Consider the following 19,915-nt stretch of genomic DNA (forward strand, 5'->3'; position numbering starts at 1 on the left):
TTAGAAAATGTACTTGTATTACCAAGCAAAACTGGCAAAGGAGTGGTTTGATAGACATTTTATATTAAGATTTACAAATCAGTATGGAAAAAACAGGCAACCTAATTAAGAATAGGTAAGAGACAAGAATTAATACTTAGCAAAAGCGTGTATGCAAATGATCAATAAATGTATGAAGATGAGTTCAATCTCATTAAAAGAAGTGGGCTGGGGATATAACTCAGTTGGTAGAGTGCTTGCCTTGCAAGCACAAGGCCCTGAGTTCAATCCCCAGCACCACAAAAAAAAAAAAAAAAGAAGAAGAAGAAAAGCACAAATTAAATTCACAGTGATATGTTTGTACACATTCATTAGAAAGGATAAAATTAGAAAGACTGACAACACTAGGTGTTGGCAAGGATATGCAGCAAATAGAACTTTTGTTTGCAGCTGATGGAATCATAAAAACTTATAATCACTAAGGAACAATATTTGCAGATTGCTAATGAAGCTAAAATTACAGTTCAACATTTCTACTGCTAGGTATGTATCCATAGAAATGAGGAAGTCAAAGTGATTGACATAAAGTTGTTCATACTTGTTTCATTATGAACTTTTAACATCTTCAGTATCTTTAATGATATTCCTTCTTTGATTTCTGATATCTTATCTCTCTCTCTCTCTCTCTCAATATCTCATAGCAACTGCTTTACTCTCAGCCTCTCTGAATTCCCTGTCCTGTCGCTGTCTTCTTTTCTCCAGTTCAGTTCTCTATTACTCAGATTCAGTAACTTTCACCTTCAATACTACTTTTCCTGTGGTCCCCAGGGTCCTCAGAATCATGAAAGTTTCAGAAAGCAGTAAGCCTCCTTTAAAAAAAAATAGAATTCCAATAATTTATACTGGAACATCTCTTTATTCTTTTCACATTTAGATGAAAATTGCAAGTTTTCCTTGTAAAGTCCATGTATATAAAAAGAAAGTTGAAAACAGAAGCCATTAACATATTGTGATTTCAATTTTCAAACAAATTTAGGAAGTAAAATCTGCAGAGAAAGGGGAAAAATTATGGATTAATTGGGAGAGGTGTGTGTGTGTGTGTGTGTGTGTGTGTGTGTGTGTGTGTGTGTGTGTGTAGGGGGGCAGTGGACAAAGGGCTGGTCTTGAATATAAAGAAAAAGAAAGGACCTGTTGTTAGATAAGTAGAGAAAAGCACTCAATGGGGTAAAAGCAAAACATTTTCCAGTTTTGTTGTCTGCTGAACTATGTATTCCTTACTGGCAAATACTTAAAAAGAGACTTCTAAAGAGATATTATTGTATTTTTCCTGTCTTAGCTAGCTTTGTTTGTAGCCTGATTACTCCAGAAGGAAGAATGAGAAATTAGTTAAGTTACAGGTACATTAAGGTGACCATGAAATCATCAAAATAAAGTGTCAGAGGATAGATACTGTCATAGTAAAGTCTGTCTTTAGAAATGTGATATTTTCAAAAAATTTCTATTGCATTCTTGGTTTTATTAATGCAATTATCTTTTTCTTTCATTGAATTTCTGGCTTTCTCATAATAGGTCATAATAGCCTAGAAATATTCAGGATTCCCAAATCAAGAGGCTTCTTACATTATGGTGCAATGATTTCTCCTCATCAGTCCTTAATAGTTTCCAATACTCTCACTCATGGCTCTTTGAATATGTGTCTACTCATTTATGATTCATTCAATCAGGTCAAGTATGAGTCTGAAAACCACTGGAATGAAGTCATAGTAGAAATTCTGTAACACTAACTTACCTATGAAATGGAAACAGGAACACAGAGATTTTGTTACAAGTCTAGAAGAAGTTGTGTGTTAGTGGGAGGAGAAAATTAAAATGCACTCAAAGTAATGACCACGGTGTGATAACATGACACCTAATCTCCCCCAGGGGAAAAAGACTAAATGTCTTCATATTACTACAGTACATCTGATTAACAGTTTTGAATGTGAGTGCTCCCTGATAGTAAGTTAAGCAATTTAAAGCTACAGTAATTTCAGGCAAAGATACCATTTGCAAACTTTGGCAAAATTCCAAGAGGGCTTTATATTACATTGTTATGGTAAAAGACTTCAGAGAAAACCTTATTAATCCCAAGGTTGGAATTGAAGAGCTTTAATTTTTTTTTAATTTAAAAAGCAAAAAGGAATATGTATAAATATTCTAGATAAATATGTCTTTCAAAACTACTAATGCCATAGACATAGTATTAGCTACCATAATAAAGATTTGAATTTGTTTTTGTGATGGGATATATGAGTTCATTTATTTACTCATTACAAAAGCATTTATTGTGAGCTACCGTGGGCAAGGTTTTTATCTGAGGAGGTAAAATTTCATGAAATACATTTTATGCCTTTAGGACCTCATAGTATAGTATATTGTTTTGCAATTTTATAGTCATTAAATCTTTTTACAAATATTCCAAAAAAATAGTAGAATAGAACTTCTGAGCCTCCTTGCAGTTAGGCATGGGTATTTGCCGTGCTGTCACTAATAAAATGCAAACTAAAGGATCTTGTGTTACTCATATGTGATGGCTCTTCCTTTACACATGGTACCAGTGAAGTTCCAACTGTGAATGCTTCAACAGCTTAAACCCAATCACTAAAACAATTTCAGGAGCTCTCTGCCACCCAGGATGGCATGAAGATTGAGAAAGAAGTAAATTAACATTAACTGCTATAAATTTTGAGTTTCATTGTTCCTGTTATTATTATAACACAATCAAATATATATATATATTTGATATATTTGATATATATATATATCCTCTTCTGTCTTCCTGGTCGTTTAATTCATGAGCTAATCTATATTCTGGTTGCCAGCTATCAAACAGCAGATCTGGATCCATGTGCATTTCCATATGAGGTGGGGGAAAAGAAAAAGTAAGGCTATTTTTGCTGAACAGGGACTGGGCCATGTGGGTAGTAGCCCCCAGGGGGATAGTTTGCTACTATAGGAGAGAATGAATGAACAAGGTATGAAAAATACAGATGTCAACAACAGTTTGAGTCACCAAAGAAAATAGAGGGCAAAAAGGAGTTTGAAATGTATTACTACATGGAAGAGATTCAGGATCCCAAAAGTTAAGTGGATGAGGAGTGAGAGGTGGTTGGTTCAGAAGGAATAAGGAGATAACTGATGCAAAACTAAACAGTAAATGGGGTTCATCTACCCAGATAATATTAATCATTTGGGGATGACAATTCAGACCAGGCTCAAAAGAAAATGAGTGAAAATATTTATTATTCTCTCTGCAATTGGTTGTAGGAAGGGAAAGACAATTTCAACTGCCATTTCTGAGTCTTTTGATATGTGACGATAAGCACTTGTAAAGAAAAATTCATTTGTCTTAATATTTGTTTTAAACTTCATTTTAAATTGTTCAAAAGAAGTTTAAAATGATATGTATTTTCATCTTACAATGTACAGCTTCAAATTTTAATTCAACCATAGAAACAAGCAAACAAAAATCCCACTCTTTTAGAAGTAGAAGGCAAGGAAATGTTAGGTCAAGCATCCAGATCAATGTCTGGCCAGGCTTACTGCTGTTAATAGGGAGCATATAAGCCAGTTACCACCTTGACGAAGGAGGCAGATTCTTGATTCATCTGTCAGTCACAGCAGAGTGTAGTCTACAAACTTCCCTGGTCTTTCCACAGCCAGAAAAATAAAGAAATGTTCATTTAATGGGCATAAGAAAAACCCTCTCAACAAGACTGAGAAAGAATGCCATCTGTCTGCTAGTACTATTTAATCTACTCTCCCTAATCTCAGAAGAATGCTGTCATCTCAGTTTTGGAAGGTGATCTCTTCATTTTCTTATTTTCATTTCCCTGAACATTCTTATTAGCATTGATTTTCATTCTTATTGTGGAATGATATATTTATTACAGTGCTCAATGTATGCCTCTACCTCTCCTTGGATTTATGATTTTCATATGGTGCACCTCTGAGATTTTTAAATCCCCTTAGACTGGACACTTTTTTTGCTGTGCTGGGGATTGAACCCAGGGCCTTGTGCTTGCAAGGCAAGCACTCTACCAACTGAGCTATATCCCCAGCCCTGGACACTTTTTCATAGGGTGTTTTCCCAATAAAGCATTTCAAATGGCAACGTATATTTTGTTTTAGTTGTGAATAAAATACTATTTATGTTCATTAAAATATGATTTTCTCTGCAATAATGTATAATATTTAAAGGGACAAATATTCATCTTCTAGTCAAGAATAAATATTTCTTATAAGTTATAACAGGGATCTCACTGGTGGAAAATGACAGGAGAGTGAGAAAACTCTTCTAAGAGTAGTGATATTGTTCTCATGCATGTTACCGCTGCAATTCGACACCTTTTCAGGTAGTGATATTTGGAGCCATTGTGTCTAACAAATACAGCAAAACAAAGGAAGACTTCTTAAAATAAAATGCAAGGAACTTGAACCCAACTGCTTATATTCCCTGGGCTTTGGAAAGCCTCATTTGGGAGTAATTTTTGAGTATTTTTTTCTACTTCCATGTACTTACGAAATACATTTGTAACTCTTATTTGCTGAAAATGACAAATTAAAAAAAAAAACACTAAAATGTATGGGCAACGTAGGAATGTGACATTATTTGTGAGTATTTGTTTTTTGTGTGCTTAAATTTCGTTTCTCAAATCCTTTCCAGAATAGCAGGAATGTTTTAGTTGTAGAAAATCTCCTGGAGATCCACTACGTGTTTTCTTTGTATTTTTTATATCAAAAAGGTGAGGCCAGTGAGCACCAACAGTACAAAATTTTAGAGGAGAATAACCTTCGTCTCGTTTCTGGAGTTATAACTGACTATTGCTCACAGTCTTTAATGAAATCTGACTGGTAATCCTGTTATCTTCTCCTTTGGATACTATTCATTTCATATTAATCTGTGTCTCCTTTGAGCAACAGCTGTGATCTTGTTTCTTGTCTAAAAGCCAACAGAACTCCTCTGAAAATCCTCCCCCGTCTTTTACTCTAACTCTACATGTTTTTATGTAGCTATCAAAATCTGGTGACTTATAAATTAAGCAAAGTAACACCTTAATAGTAAATAGGTTTGTAACAATTGACCTATGTTAGTCACTCTTGAAACATTGTCCACATTTTCACATTCAACTTTCTTAAGAGCTCTATGAGTTAAGCACAATTATAAATCACCCCCTTTTCCAGAGGAGTCATGCAAGGTCATAGGTCCCTCAAGAGCAGAGTCAGGATCTATAAACCCAAGCAGATATTTTTAACCAGTAAGCTACATTGCCTGTTAAGAGCACAGCTTTAAGACCATCTGTTGTAGTTTTACCCTAAGTATTAAGGTTTATCTTAGCATATTTGGCTTCATGTTTATTTTATAAATTGATTATTGCTCTTATCTTCTCCTCTTCCTCCTTCACTTGAGTGTTCATTCCACTCTTACTTTGGGTTTCACAGCTAAGACTTTTTTAAAGAAGTTGTATTGAAGAAATTCCTGGTTCAGAAATTCAGACTTTGTCCAGGAGTGTTTTTCTTTGGTTCTTGTTGCTTAAAAAAAATCAAAAGAGGTCAGAAGTAAACACTTCCCAGAAATTGCTCAGACAGGGTAGTTTAAAGACAGAGTTTGCAAAAGATTTGCACTATGAAATCATTAACCATATCGACTGGTGAGGCATGACAGACCATGCAATTTCTTGGAGACCTTTCTTTGATTCCATTTATTAAGAAAGTATAAGATTTCTTAGAATTAATTCAGAAACTTTCTGAGTTTTCTTAAAGCCAGGGAAAAATATTAGTATGGCATAATAACAACACATAAAATGTGCTCCCATGTATTGATTCATTTGTTCAACCACTTTATTTGTATAAAGTGGTAAGAATTTAAATTATGGCTCATCATTGAAGCTATGTGATCTTGGACCAATTGCTTAATGATCTGTTTTTATGAAATATCAATACAAATAGTATTTCTTTTAAAAGATCACCTGGGTCACTAAATGAGGAAATGCATTAAAAGCATACAGCAGGAAGCTCGAAACACAGTAGATTATTAAAATTCATCCTCTAATTTATTATGGCTTTCTCTTCTAATCTACCCAGTCCCACTGTCATATGAATCACTTTATGCCACAAAATCCATCCATCATAATATTAGTCATTTATTGCTGCATAATAAATAATCTCCCAAATATCACCCTAAAGACAACAAAGCATTTATTATTCACACAGAGGCTGAGGATCAGAAACCTGGGATTTTCTCTGGGCAGTTATAGTTCAAGGTCTCTCATGCAGTTGCAGTCAAGTTGCTGAGTAGAGTTGCCTTGTTTGGAAATTTGACTGCAGTTGGACGATTTGCTTTCAAGCTTGCACATGTGACTGTTGGCAGGAAGGTTCACTTCATCACATATCCCTCAACATAGTAGGACTGTTTCAGGCATGGTTTCCCAATGATGAATGGTGGGAGAGAGAGAGAGGGAGAGAGACACAGAGAGAGAGAGAGAGAGAGAGAGAGAGAGAGAAAACTAAGAAGGAAGCCACAGGATATTTCACAACCTCATCTTGGAAGTGGCATATATCACTTCTGCCATATTTGTCAGATGCACTGAAAAATCGTGGTGTAACGCAAGATGGTACTACAAAATACCTGAATATCAGTAAGATGAAATCATCGTCAGCTATCATAGAGGGTAGTTAATATAGTCAACATTTCCATACTAACAAACTTTGAAAAGCTCCCTGATTTAGGTGACTTAATTTGGAATTCTTTAATCTGGATTTCTGTCATTTTAACAAAGATCCTTGGCACCACTCCCCTTGCCCTCCCATACTCCCAGCTGGCCTTGCTTCCCATGACTCTGATATAATGGCTGCTTACTAGTTCCTAACTGAACCATCCACACCAAACAAATCCATGTTTGAGTTTGCTTACTACATATATATATATTTTTTTCTGTTAAACTGCACTGTTTCTTTCTCCCCAAGAATTGAAACTCTTCCTATGGATTCAAAATATGGTCTGTATTCCATTGTCTCCCAAAAAATCTTTCTTATTCTTGTAATACGTTTTTCACTCTTTCTGAATCTGATCAACCTTTCTATACGCTTCTTGTATGGTAAAGTTCTTATGCTGTTAGCTATTCTAGTGTTTATTTTCTTGTCTGGTGCTCATAAATTGATGAAATAAGTCTTGAGGCTTGTTAATCTCTGTATCTCCTTCAGGGCCCAGCACAGTGTACAGTAGACATCCTGCACACATTAATTTTTTTAAAAGAAGGGAAACACTCTTTAATTAAGAATTGTTGAATTTGATTTTGTTTCATTACCCAATTGTTCCCTTACTTCATGGGGCTTATATTTAAGAGTTGTTATGTATTTCAGAAGAATATATTTAATAAACAAGAAAGAAAAATTTAAAAACTACTTACATACTCAGGGTGATAAGTAGTATACAGTTTGAATTTCAGAAATGTTCAACAAGGCATTTTTTAATGTTTTTTCTATTTTATTTTATTTTATTTTATTTTATTTTATTGGTCTAATTGAACTGAATCACATAGTACATGCTGGAGTGGAAAAAGCAATGAAGGAAGAATAGTGGCATGACTTTCATTGTGACTGAATTCTTCCAGGTGTTGTCAATTCCCTTTACTTTTGCCAACAGATGGACAGGTAGTAGGATCATTAAGATAAGTTTAAAGATGAAAATTTGGTTATAATTTTGAATGGATGTTAACACATTTTATTGTAACTGTGTTGAAGTATCACTTAATCGTACACACTTAGCCAGTCAAATGTTCATTGAAGGCAATAAAGGAGCAGATGATAACATTACTTCTCTTCTTGTTATTATCCACAAGATATTTTCTATGTATAGTTATCAGGACAATCTGACATATTGAAAAATGTTCCCTGTATTTAAGACCGCTCTATTAGAACAAGAGTCCAGCTCAAATAAACTGTAAGGAAGATTTCAGTTTCAAAGATTTTTTTTTTAAAGGTGAACATAAAAGCAGAAATACATACAACCTTTTGGGGATTCGTGAGATTTAATGAACCCATAATGTGGTGGGCTTATCAGAGTACGAAGCAAGGTGAATGAGTATTCTTTCCAGTTTTTCACTTTTTGATTTTAATGATTCAAGTAACCAGGTAATGTCCTAGAAAATGCCATTTTTGCTTATATTTACAGGAAAATAATAGCAACAGATAGTATTAGGAAACATCTATTTCATATACTACTTTAAGTTCACGGAGGTTGATCCTGAATTTCAGACAATAATAAACAAAGCAATTATTATAGGGAAATGTGGGTTAAGATATTTCAAAACATAGTGTGGACTACATTTCTGAAGACTGTAGACTTACTGAAGTCTAAAAGGAGATGATAACTTTAAATAAAAAACATATATTCCTTTTTGAATGAATATTTAAAAGTGAGTCTGTGCACTGCATTGTAACATTAAAAAATCTAGGAAGTTATTATGCCAAGTATATTTTATATGTGGCTTTTTCCTACCTCTGATTGCTGAGTCAGACTAAAATGGATGTTTCAGGTGACCCTTGAATAGTTATTTAACCTCAGTGAATTGCCAACATCTGTCTCTATTTTCCCCCTACTAATGAGAGCGTCTACTCTGACCTAGACATTCTGCATTCGTTGTCTTTTCAAATTTTGTTGTCTTAATACCAACACAAGCAAGTATTACAACTCCCATATCTGAGATAACATTGAATATCATATCAGATTATAAAAATTAAAATGAATATCCTTTGTATATAAGGGGACTAACCCATGTTAGTCCCTCACATATTAATGAAAAAGTGAAGGAAAGCAGCCATTCTCTTAATTACATTTAATTTAAATTAACTTTGAAACTTTGGTGTTGAGATTGAATCCTTTGTTGAAAATTTAAGAAACAAAACATATACTTCTAGATATTTATACAGTTCAAGTTGTTGCATCAAAAGTCTTATAGTAGGTGAAAAGACTGGATATAATAAAACAATCAAAATTTAATTTAGTATTCCATTACAGCACTGAATCTCCAGGCTAATGGATTCCTTTAATGAACATCTTACTTCTCAAACTTAATCTCAGAATCTGCTTCTTGAAACTCAATTAGTCAAAGTGAAGGATGAGCTGAGAATTATAGAACTGATTGGGCAAGCTCTTAGCAAGTCTTTTCATTATTATTATAATAATTATTATTATTTTATTCAGTGTGATAAGTGATGTCTAAAACCTCTTCCAATGAACTTCACTTTCTGATATTTATGCTCTGGTATTATGCTCTCGAAAACTTCATACCCCCTTGATTTGGGGCTAGATGTAGTAACTTTGTTAAGCAATAGGACATGACAGGATTGTTGAAATACCACTTTTGTGAATATGTTACAAAACAGTGTGACTTCATTTTGCTAGAGGGACTCTTGCTACCCTCTTAACTTTTGTGCAAGCTTCCATTTTTGAAACCCAGAAAAACAAGGACGTTAGAGCAGCCTTTAGCCAAGGGCCAGGTAGAAACCTAGTTTCACATTCCAACATCTGCAAGGAAATGTGTCCTGCCAATAACCAACTGAGCTTGGAAATGAATTCCTTCCTAGTTTAACTCTAGATCCCTTGCAGTGTAGCCACTACCTTGATTGAAGCCTGTGAGAAATTCTGAAGTAAATGATGTGCACAATACCTTTCTAGATTCCCAAGCCACAGAAATTATGAGATAATGAATAAGTAAGTAGTATAGCTAGCTATAAGTTCTATGATAATTTTTAAAAGAGCGGTATATAACTAAAATGGTTTCCATGTATGTATATATGACTGCATATTTTTTTTCATGATAGGTATGATAAAGAAAAAAATCTATTGTTATTATTGATTTTGGCATTTGACTATCAAATGCTATTCATAGACAATAGGACAACTTCGATTTTCTTTATCAAAGGTCTCATTGTGCTTAGATAAACAAATCTAAACTTCCTATGCTATGAATTCCTACTACATAAATTGAGAATACTAGCTCTTTCTCTTTTCCTTAAAGACTTTGTAGCAATAAAGAAAAGTGCTTCTTGATTATAGGACGAGCTCTGCTACTGTACTCTACAGCGATCATGTGAAAATAAACTCTAAGAACAAAGGTAATTTAGTATAATCCAGTCATTTGGTCAATAGGTGAGACTGCATATCTGAAATGTTTCTTTCTGAAATTATTAAGAAGGCACATACTGAGAATACACACACTATAGCTAAAGATAAATTACTTTTAAATGTTGCAAATATGATATGAAATTTTAATTTTGGACATCTCATCCATTTCACATTCTTGAATGAAAAAAAAGAATGACATGGCTGAAGAGCTTTATGTTAGCGAACGTGGCTGAGCTCCAAAACTTTCTGATTAAGTTTCAATGACCTATTAAAGAGCACTTGACTATGTCATTAAAGAGAAAAACTATGCAAAACACTGACTTGTGGCTTAGTGATGTGCAAGATACTTCAAAGAGCAAAGACATGATAGCAAACTATATGCCAGTGTTTCATGAGGAGTTAGATTAAACGTAACCGCATATATCAAAAGGAAAAACAAGTGGAAGACATTTCATGGTCCTAGAATCTCTTTAAATATATTTTTCTAATTGTTATAGTAATTTGGACATAATTCTACCAGTAGGGCATATTTTCTTTTGTTGACCATAAAATATAATATAGCCAAATTATTGTTTATATAATATTCCTTGGAAGAATACCAAAGCAGTCTAAAATATGAAACAAAAGAATACTATGGGAAAATATCTAAGTAATCTAAGATAAAAATAAAAAGTGAGGAGCAACTCCTATTAATGTAGTATTTGTCTAGATTTTTAACTCAAAAAAATCTAAAAATGGAGGAGAAAATACTATGCATTGTACTATATACTGTGACTTATAACTATAAATTACAAAGAGTTTTCTATATAAATTTAAGTTTCTTGCTACAAATGAACTCCTAAGATTTTAACACTTAATACAGGCAGGACTTTTACCATTAAAATATTTAGGCAAGTTCAAATTATAGTTGCTCAAAACTAACTTTCAAAATTCCAATTTTAGAAATATTTTCATTGACTTTTTAATTAGGAAATGCATTCTATCAAATATTAATTATTTCCCCAGAGATAAAAGTAAAGATACAACAGTAACTATTTTATGAACAAATAATACAGAAAGAAGTTTGAAGGTCATAAATTTTCATCTCAAATCATAGATTCTCCAATACCACATCACCTCTTCAAGGCCGGATAGATTTTCATGGAGCCGTGACTTATAAAACACTTAGCCAAATGACCTGAATTCACACATCAGCACTGCATCTCTACTACGTATTCCTTGTTGATAAAATAAATGATAGAACACAATTAGTTCTTTGGTAATACTGTAAACATAAAGTCAGTCTTTGCCAGTCTCATCATTCCTTATTGCCTAAGTGTATCCTAGAGACAGGTCAATAGACACTAGCCTTAAGAGTCATTTCTTATTCTGTTCCAGGCTGATATATTTCCTTCTGATTATTGTACTTCTGTATTTATTCTTTAATCTTACAAAATTTGAAATTAAATATAAATATTGAAATTTAATGTAATCTATCCTTCACTGTCCACTTATCACTACATGTGGGAATTTGTTTCCCAGGTTTCTGAACTTAATGAATATATTTTGAACAATTTTATTTTCCATTTTTGATAAAAAACTTTCAATGAAACAAATTTGGAGAAGTGACAGTAGTGCTTTTGGGAAGGATATCTTATCTCCTTTGAACATCATCTTCTTAAAAAGAATTAGTCAAATATAAATAGGGGTCCACGTGTCCCTGTTTTCTTATTTCCATCTGTTATCACAGTATAATTATTAAAGTGTTCCATTTTACACCCAAATATGTTTGGTTTTGGAGAACAAACTGCATAATCATCCTAAAATAAATTAATTTGAGAATAAAGTGGGAATCACTGCCTCCTCTTCAGGTAATATTAAGGAGAAAGCTGTACCATTACAAATACTTACACCCTTATTTTTATATTAATCAATTCACTTACAATTAAATTGTAGATTTAATAATGTGTCATTATGTCATTATAAGACAAGCACTACAGAAGTAAGTGATACACTTTCTAGGGGGAAGATGAAATGGTTAGTATAGCTTTTATATCTCACTTGAATACAGAAACAACATCTAGAAATGAGAACGAAAACCATATAGGAAACACTCAAATAGAACAAAGTGAGAAGATATTTCTACAGGCTCTAAGACACAAATAAAAATTCAAAATACAGAAATTCCCAAAGAGCTCATGTTATCCGGACTTGCACAGGAAATGTCAGAGAAAACTTCAGGGTATCTGGAGATGTGCACAGCGAGGAACCCCAAGTAACAGATAAGGTGATCCCTACAAGGAAAATGAAGGGATTGCAGCAAGGACCATGGCAATGCCTCAGACTGGAGCGCATCTACCCTACCAGTTCTCCACACTGGTCTACCAAGGTTCTTGTTCAGTTCAGTTCCAAATTGACAACTGTTTAGGATGAAATCAAAATCGGATAGATAGCAGAAAAAGGGATGATGAAAAGAGATTTCAAATTAATACAGGGGAATAGGACAGGGTAAGGGAATATCTAAAGCAAATATCCATTGTATTATAGAAAAATAGCAAAGAACCAGCTTTGTTAGAAAAGTTAGTCTAATTGGCATCTCCCAAATGGTCAGTAAAATTAATTAAAAACTCAAATGAATAAAAGAGTAAAATATAATACCAGATTATTACAGAAAAAGAGAATATAGAAAACAAAAAGCATGCCAGAAAGGCAATACTCAAAGTACATTTCAAAGTTGAATTTTAAAAAAACTAATCAAAAACACATTGAAAATAAATTTACTATATAATAAGTATATTTAAATTAGAGAACACAGATTTGAAGCAACCAAGTCAGAAATAATTAGAAGTAAAAGAAAATGGATCATCTCATACATAGATGCTAAAGTAGAAAAAACACAACAGTGAATGAGCATGATATATCATGCCTTAAGAAGAACAGGAGACAAGAAAGACCAAAACTAAAATGAAAGGAAGAGATTTTTCAAATAAGGATGTGAAAAGGCTGGAAATGTATCTCAGTATCTTAGCCCTTGCCTAACATGTCCTGGGTTTGATCCCAAGCATCAATAAAACAAAACAAAGACAACAACAAAAAAATGAAATGTGAGAGAAAGTAATGAAAATTAAAGATTTGAAAAAAGTTATCCAATGTATGGAAAGTGAACGCCCCCCAAAATAAAACCAATTCCATGGAATAGAACAAACTAACACTAAACTAAAATATAAAAACTTTCTAAAAATAATATGGAACTATGTTTACTATAAGCAATCATGTGCTTGAAAACACACACACACACACACACACAAATCATTGCTAACCATAATATGAGCTACAAGAATTTTATATATATGTATATATTAGATCACAAACAAGTTCTTTATAAAGGGAAGAAAATTAAATTATCATTAGTTTTTTCAGTAATAGTGGTTTGGCCAGATTATTGTGTTTTAAAATCAGGATACAGTTAATTTCTGCCTGTCCCCTTTTTAGATGTTAGCTGTTGAATTACAATAATTTGATTCATTATTTCATTTGGGTTTACAGAATAGTTGCATTTTAAGTGTCAAACAGAACTTAACACAGTTATGTAAGAAAGGATTTTAATCAGTGTGTTATATGTTACTGTAGTAAGGAAAGGAGTTTAGGGTGAACTAAACTCAATTTCAACTTATACAGAGGTGACTAGGCATTAAAAAACAATGAGAGTATAGAGGCAGGTGAGGAAGGACTCAGTAGACTCAAGGAAGCGAAAATATTTAAAAAGTAAGGAGGCTTACATTGATGTGAAAACCATCAATGAAGTGACCAAATTTCTGGGTTCAGCTTCTAATCTGCATGGAATATAGAGGTGGTGTCTTTGTAAAATTGCATAGATTAAATATCATGTGTTCTTTCACATATAGAATTTAAAGTTGATAATGGTCAAATGGAAAAATGTATAAAATAAAAGATAAAAGATATAATGATAAATCTGAAATAAACAAATGGTACTGATGAGCTTTGAAGTCAGAAGATGGTCATCCTTGGGTTGAGTGAAGGGCTATGATTCCGTTGCAGCTGTTTGATGGGAATTGTGTTGACTGGAGGCGTTCTGTCTCTATTGAGCAATGGTAACAAGCGAGATTACACATTTCAATGCTCATTAAGCTGTATAATTTTTGTGAGGTTTTTGTTTCTGTTTTGTATTACGACAACATTTTAAAACATTGCAAATATTAACTTTCTTCAATGTCTATACATGCCTAATACTTTATGATAAAGAGAATCCATGATATAATATTAATAATACTAATAATAACTGCCATTTGTTCATTATTCTATGTGCCTGAGGCTGTGTGCCAAAGCTTGAGATATTCTTTCGGGCAAAAAAGCTTATAACCATATATCTTATTTATTCTATTACTTTCCAGCCAACTGAGAGCCCCAAACTCCATTCTGTTTCCTAAAGCTATAAAGTCTGTAGGTTTTTGTTTGCATATGCTACCTATTGCCCCCTACCTTCTGTCTTGCCAAGCGTCTTCAGGCAAAAAATTAAAAACCACAAGTATAAATGGGTGTAGTTCCTTCCTTCAAGCTCCTCCGTTCTCTAGGTTCTGTCAGCTCTGTTCTTCTCTAGTTCCTTCAAGGTATTGCTTGCATTTTAAACATTTCAACTAGATTATATCATTGTTATCTGAGTGATGGTTGTTTCAATAAGACTTACTCTTGGGAAAACCCAGAAGTTTTTGTGATGACTGAGTAACTAATTTCCTCTATTTTTATGTTATTTATTGTCATTTATACCATGTATTTTGATGTCATTTAAATACCAGGTAACATCATGATCTTGCTAAAAGAATATATATAAGGAATAAATGATACCTTGACTTTGCTGAGGTTATTTCTGTAGGGAAGGATAATATATTTTTAATTTAATATTTCTAAACTGTTGGCTAATTTTTATTTAATTGAATTTATTTTAACTGATAAATAAAACATAGAATTGGACATATTAATGGATACAATGTAGTATTCTGATATACACGTACATTGAATAAAGTTTAAGAGTAATGTTTAAATCAGGCTAAACATATTTCCTTAAATATTTATCAAGATGTTATCAGTTTTGATGATGGCAGTGATTGCATATGTATATATTCATCCAGAAGGTGTGTTTGCTTAGTCATTTCAAGCAGACCCATCAATAATTACTTTGATTCACTTTGGAGATTTATTACTAGAAATAATTAAATGTATTTTGAACCAGAAGAGGAAGTTTTTGTTTCCCACACCCCCAAAAAAGGGGATTTAAAACACTATAATTCAGAGTCTCAGAACACAATATAAACATTACAAGTAACAAACATTAGTGCTTTTGCTCTAATTGTTTCACTTTGTGCTTGCCAAAATCTATTACCTTCATTATAAAATAAATTATATGTCACCTCTTCCTTTAATGTCCTTCTATGGTCAAAAATACATGAAATGATGTGATACATTTACTAATACAAACTAATGTCAAAGTACATTATTTTGCTATTTTAAAAATGATTTTGGGGGCTGGTGTTGTGGCTCAATGGTAGAGTGTTCATCTAGCACATGTGAAGTTCTAGGTTTGATCCTTAACACGACAAGAAAATGAAACAAAGGTCTTGTATCCACCTACAACTGAAAAATATATTTATTTAAAATAAATAATTTTGTATAATTACAATAAATTGTTTGGTTTTCTATATTTAGTCATCACCTAATCCTTAATATAAGAAACTATTAATATCATGAAAAAATCTAAAAATGAATATTTGGGCTACAATCAGATGTATCAGACACCCCAAAGAAGATGTTTGTTATAAAATGATTAATAAAGTTAAAAAATTAGAATTTAGCTTTCAGCGGGTTTTGTCAAGGCATTGGTAGTTATTTGTCCAACAAACCATTTACATTTTTTTTGGAACACAGAAGTGATATTTCCAGTTACTCCATTATCAGATTTTAGGTTTTATCTAGATTTTCCTAAAAGATGTACACAGAAATCTCCCATGTGTCTTTCAAGATTAGCTCTTAAAATATCTCCTATGATTTTTAAGTTCTTCTCTTTATATTTTTCATGAAAATGTACAGATATATTTTGGAATGAGTGTATGAAGTAGTTTCTCTACCTCCTATACTCCCAGCTAAAAATCTATGACAATATTCAATCCTTGTATTGCTTAGTCACAAAGATCATTAATTTGTTTTCACCCCAAAGCCTAATATTTCCTTATCCTTACAGAAAAGAACTCTTGTCAGTATGCCAAATCTGGAGTGTCAAATAGCGTGACCACCAGAAGCAGGATACCTAAAAGTATGACCTCTGAAGATTAACTTTGTCAATTTTGTTTTAATGATTGTGTTACTTTTTAAAAGTCTTAAAATATCTTTTTTCTTCATAGGTATTTTTAATGCAACTAGAAACAATATTATTCTTTAAACTTTGGTTTCTGTTTTTTAATCTGTTGCATAGAAACAATATTGATTATTGTGTATTGGTCTCATATCTAGTTATCATTCAAAATTAATTTATGAATTTGAATAGTTTGTTATGATTTATTTTGAATTTCCATGTATATAATCATTCCATGTGTGAATAAGACCAATTTTAATGTTGCTTTTCTAAGTTTAACATCTTTAACTTCTATTTTCTGCCATATTGTATTGACTCAATCCTTTAATAAAATTTTGAAAGGAAAAAAAAAATCCTATCATTAAAAAGGGCACTGTTGAGGGCTATCAATTAACATATGGTAACATGGTGGATTGGATTTTTAAATATTAGCCTGTAGGGATACAGCTTAACATGGCGATAGTAAGCTTCCCCATAACTGCCACTTTGCATGCTAAGTAACCTCACATGTATCCCAAACCCTGAAGGATAAGGTCATTAAGATAGTTGAGCCTGTTGTGCCAGCTATGGATAACCACAATGTTTCTTACCTGGCATTTGACATAGTAATAATTTTTGAGAAAAGTCAGGTACAATTTGGCTGGCCTTGGCCTCCCTTTGTCTAGCTTAGCCTATAAATCCCTTCCTCCTGTCTTGGGCTGGCAAGGTTCTACCTGTCATATTGCTGTCCAAGCAAGATATGCTTCTATGCATAAGTCTCAATAAATTTCACTTTGTGCAATTTGGGAGCTGTCTATCTTTTTCTTTGGTCTCACAGAGGCACCTTTCAACTTTGGTGATTGGTTCTCTTACACCAAAATCAGATTTTACCAAAACAAGTCCATTTTCATTAAAGTACATGCACAAGCATAGACACATCATCAGACCCTTTATTTTCTCAATTCCTTAGGTGACTAGTGGAGTTTAATTCAATCTAGGGCTTCTGAAGTTCTGAACTCCATCTACTTGACTTAAGTTTTTTAACATAAGTTACATTTTAATTTATTTCTGCAAAATAAATCATACCAAACTTGAATGTAAAAAAAAAAAAAATGCATTATTTTCATGAACTAATTGGCTAGGCATTTAGAAATCAGCTAAAGTTACTGAGAGAACTCAAAGATGAGGAATGCCATGAGGGAACCTACCCTTGGTCTATCAATAAAGATCACCTCATGCACAGTATGATAGCTTTAGGTTAGTTAAAGTTACAAGATGGCACAGGGCTTCAAGTATGAATGCTTCAGCAGCAAGATAAAAGATGGATCAACATTTACTACCAAGCCATATATTGTCACTCCTGCCATATCACATTCTTACTAGTGAATCATAGACCACAAAGATTCAAGGAGGAGACATTGATCCTCAACTATTGAAAGATTGAGAAATGTAGCTGTTTTAAAACTTCTATGTTTGAGAACCCCACTGGTTTTGGGGGGGCATATGCAATACTTGAAATTATACACAAAATATTTATGTATGTACATCTTCATTTTGAATTGGTCTAACATTTTCATCTTAGAACTTGACATCGAAATAATCAGCTCTCATGTATTATTTTGTGGCTACATACGAAGGTATGATATTAGTAATTTGGGAAATTTTTATCACATTTATTTGTGACATGAAAATATCAGAACAGTTCTCTGAAAATATCTGCAATCATGTGGGGGCTTAAAGTGACTACAAATTAAAAAGAAAAAAAATTAATGATATGTGGAAACTTTGGAGAAGGTATTCATCAGAAATGTGCCCAAAGATGTTAGAATGTAAAGATGTAAATCAAATGCATGCATAAATTTTGTTTCTAGGTCTTTAATAACCCAGAGAAAAATTTTATCATGAATCAGGAACTCATTCTCTCATTTCAACAAATGGATCTAATATTTTTAAAGACTTATAGCTCTCATTTATGTGATTTTTTAAAGCCATAACAAACCAATTATTCTCATATATGTGTGTGTGTGTGTGTGTGTGTGTGTGTATATATATATATATATATATATATATATATAGAGAGAGAGAGAGAGAGAGAGAGAGAGAGAGAGAGAGAGAAAGATTTTTCTTTAACCATGGTTGATTTGACTTTTTAAAAAAGCTTTTTGACTAAAACACAGAGCACCCATGACAACAGATATTGAATAGTTCCCTGCAGTCATCATGGTCAAATTTAGCAGTAATTTTTATTTCCACTTGATGGAGATGGAGAATGAGATTGTTCAGACAGAAATGGAACATTGTGTGTTTAACAAAATTGACTGAGTCTGTGAAGCAGTTCACCTGCTGCTTACCTCTCACACTCTGGTTTCTCTTTTCCAAGCACACTGCCCTGTTTGGGAAGTACAGGTTGATGCCTATGTTTGGGCTTAATGTCAAAATTAGAAAATAAAGCAGTGATGGTGGTCATTGTGCATGCTCATTTCACATACATAACTTTAGATATACAAATATATTCACTTCAGAGGGTTAGTACAGGGAGTCTGCTTAGAGAACAATGGCATTGATCTCAAAAGGGCAGGTAGGATGACATGGGTGGACATGAGAGGACAAAAGAGTACTCTAGGCAGAGTAAACAAGATGGGGGAAGGCAAAGAGATGGAAAAGAGGTCTTGACTGTGTATACATAAAATCACAGAGAAGTAGTTAGAGACATGACAGAAAGGTTGGAATCACATTACCAAAATTCTTCTCACAGGAGAGGAGATATTTCTAAATAAAAGTTCAATGAGTTCCCTGAAAGAATGGGAAGCTTGACTCAGGACCAGCAGGATTCCTAGCATATATGTTGGAAAAGAATTTTGGCAGATGCCTGTAAAAGGCATAGATACGGGTTTATTTAGGAAAGTAGATAAATATTCACAAGAGAATGGTGGGGGGATTCCAAAAGCCAGACGCGTTTGGGGCAGGAATGTGCACTCTCTCTAGAGAGAGACAGCACCAGTTGGTGTGAGATGTTAATATTTTTAGAGGAACTTTTGGCAGGGACTGGACTGGAGGTGGAGCCAGGGCAGAATTGCACAATTTCCTGCCAGTTTTCCCAGTACTTGCACGTTGCCCTCATGTTATTTTTGCAGACAATGGCATAGGTCAGGGCCTTTCCTCTGAAATTCAGCATCTCTCCCTTCAGTTCCAAATTTGTGTCTCAGAAACCATTATCTATTTTGGCTTGTGTAGCTACACTGTTGAAACTTTGCTCTAAGAATATTAACATCAAGAGAGGATTTGCATTAAAATGACATGCAAAGAAGACATGAAGCAAAGTAATTTGCCTACTGTTTTTTTTTTTTTTTCTAGTAGATCTTGGTTAGATGCTATTTTTGCAAATCACTGAAATAATAAAATTAATTTTTTTTCTGAAAATATGCACAGTGAGTGCCTCTCTGTTC

This window comes from Sciurus vulgaris (assembly GCF_902686455.1).
Source record: "Sciurus vulgaris genome assembly, chromosome: 4".
Classification (NCBI taxonomy): Eukaryota; Metazoa; Chordata; class Mammalia; order Rodentia; family Sciuridae; genus Sciurus; species Sciurus vulgaris.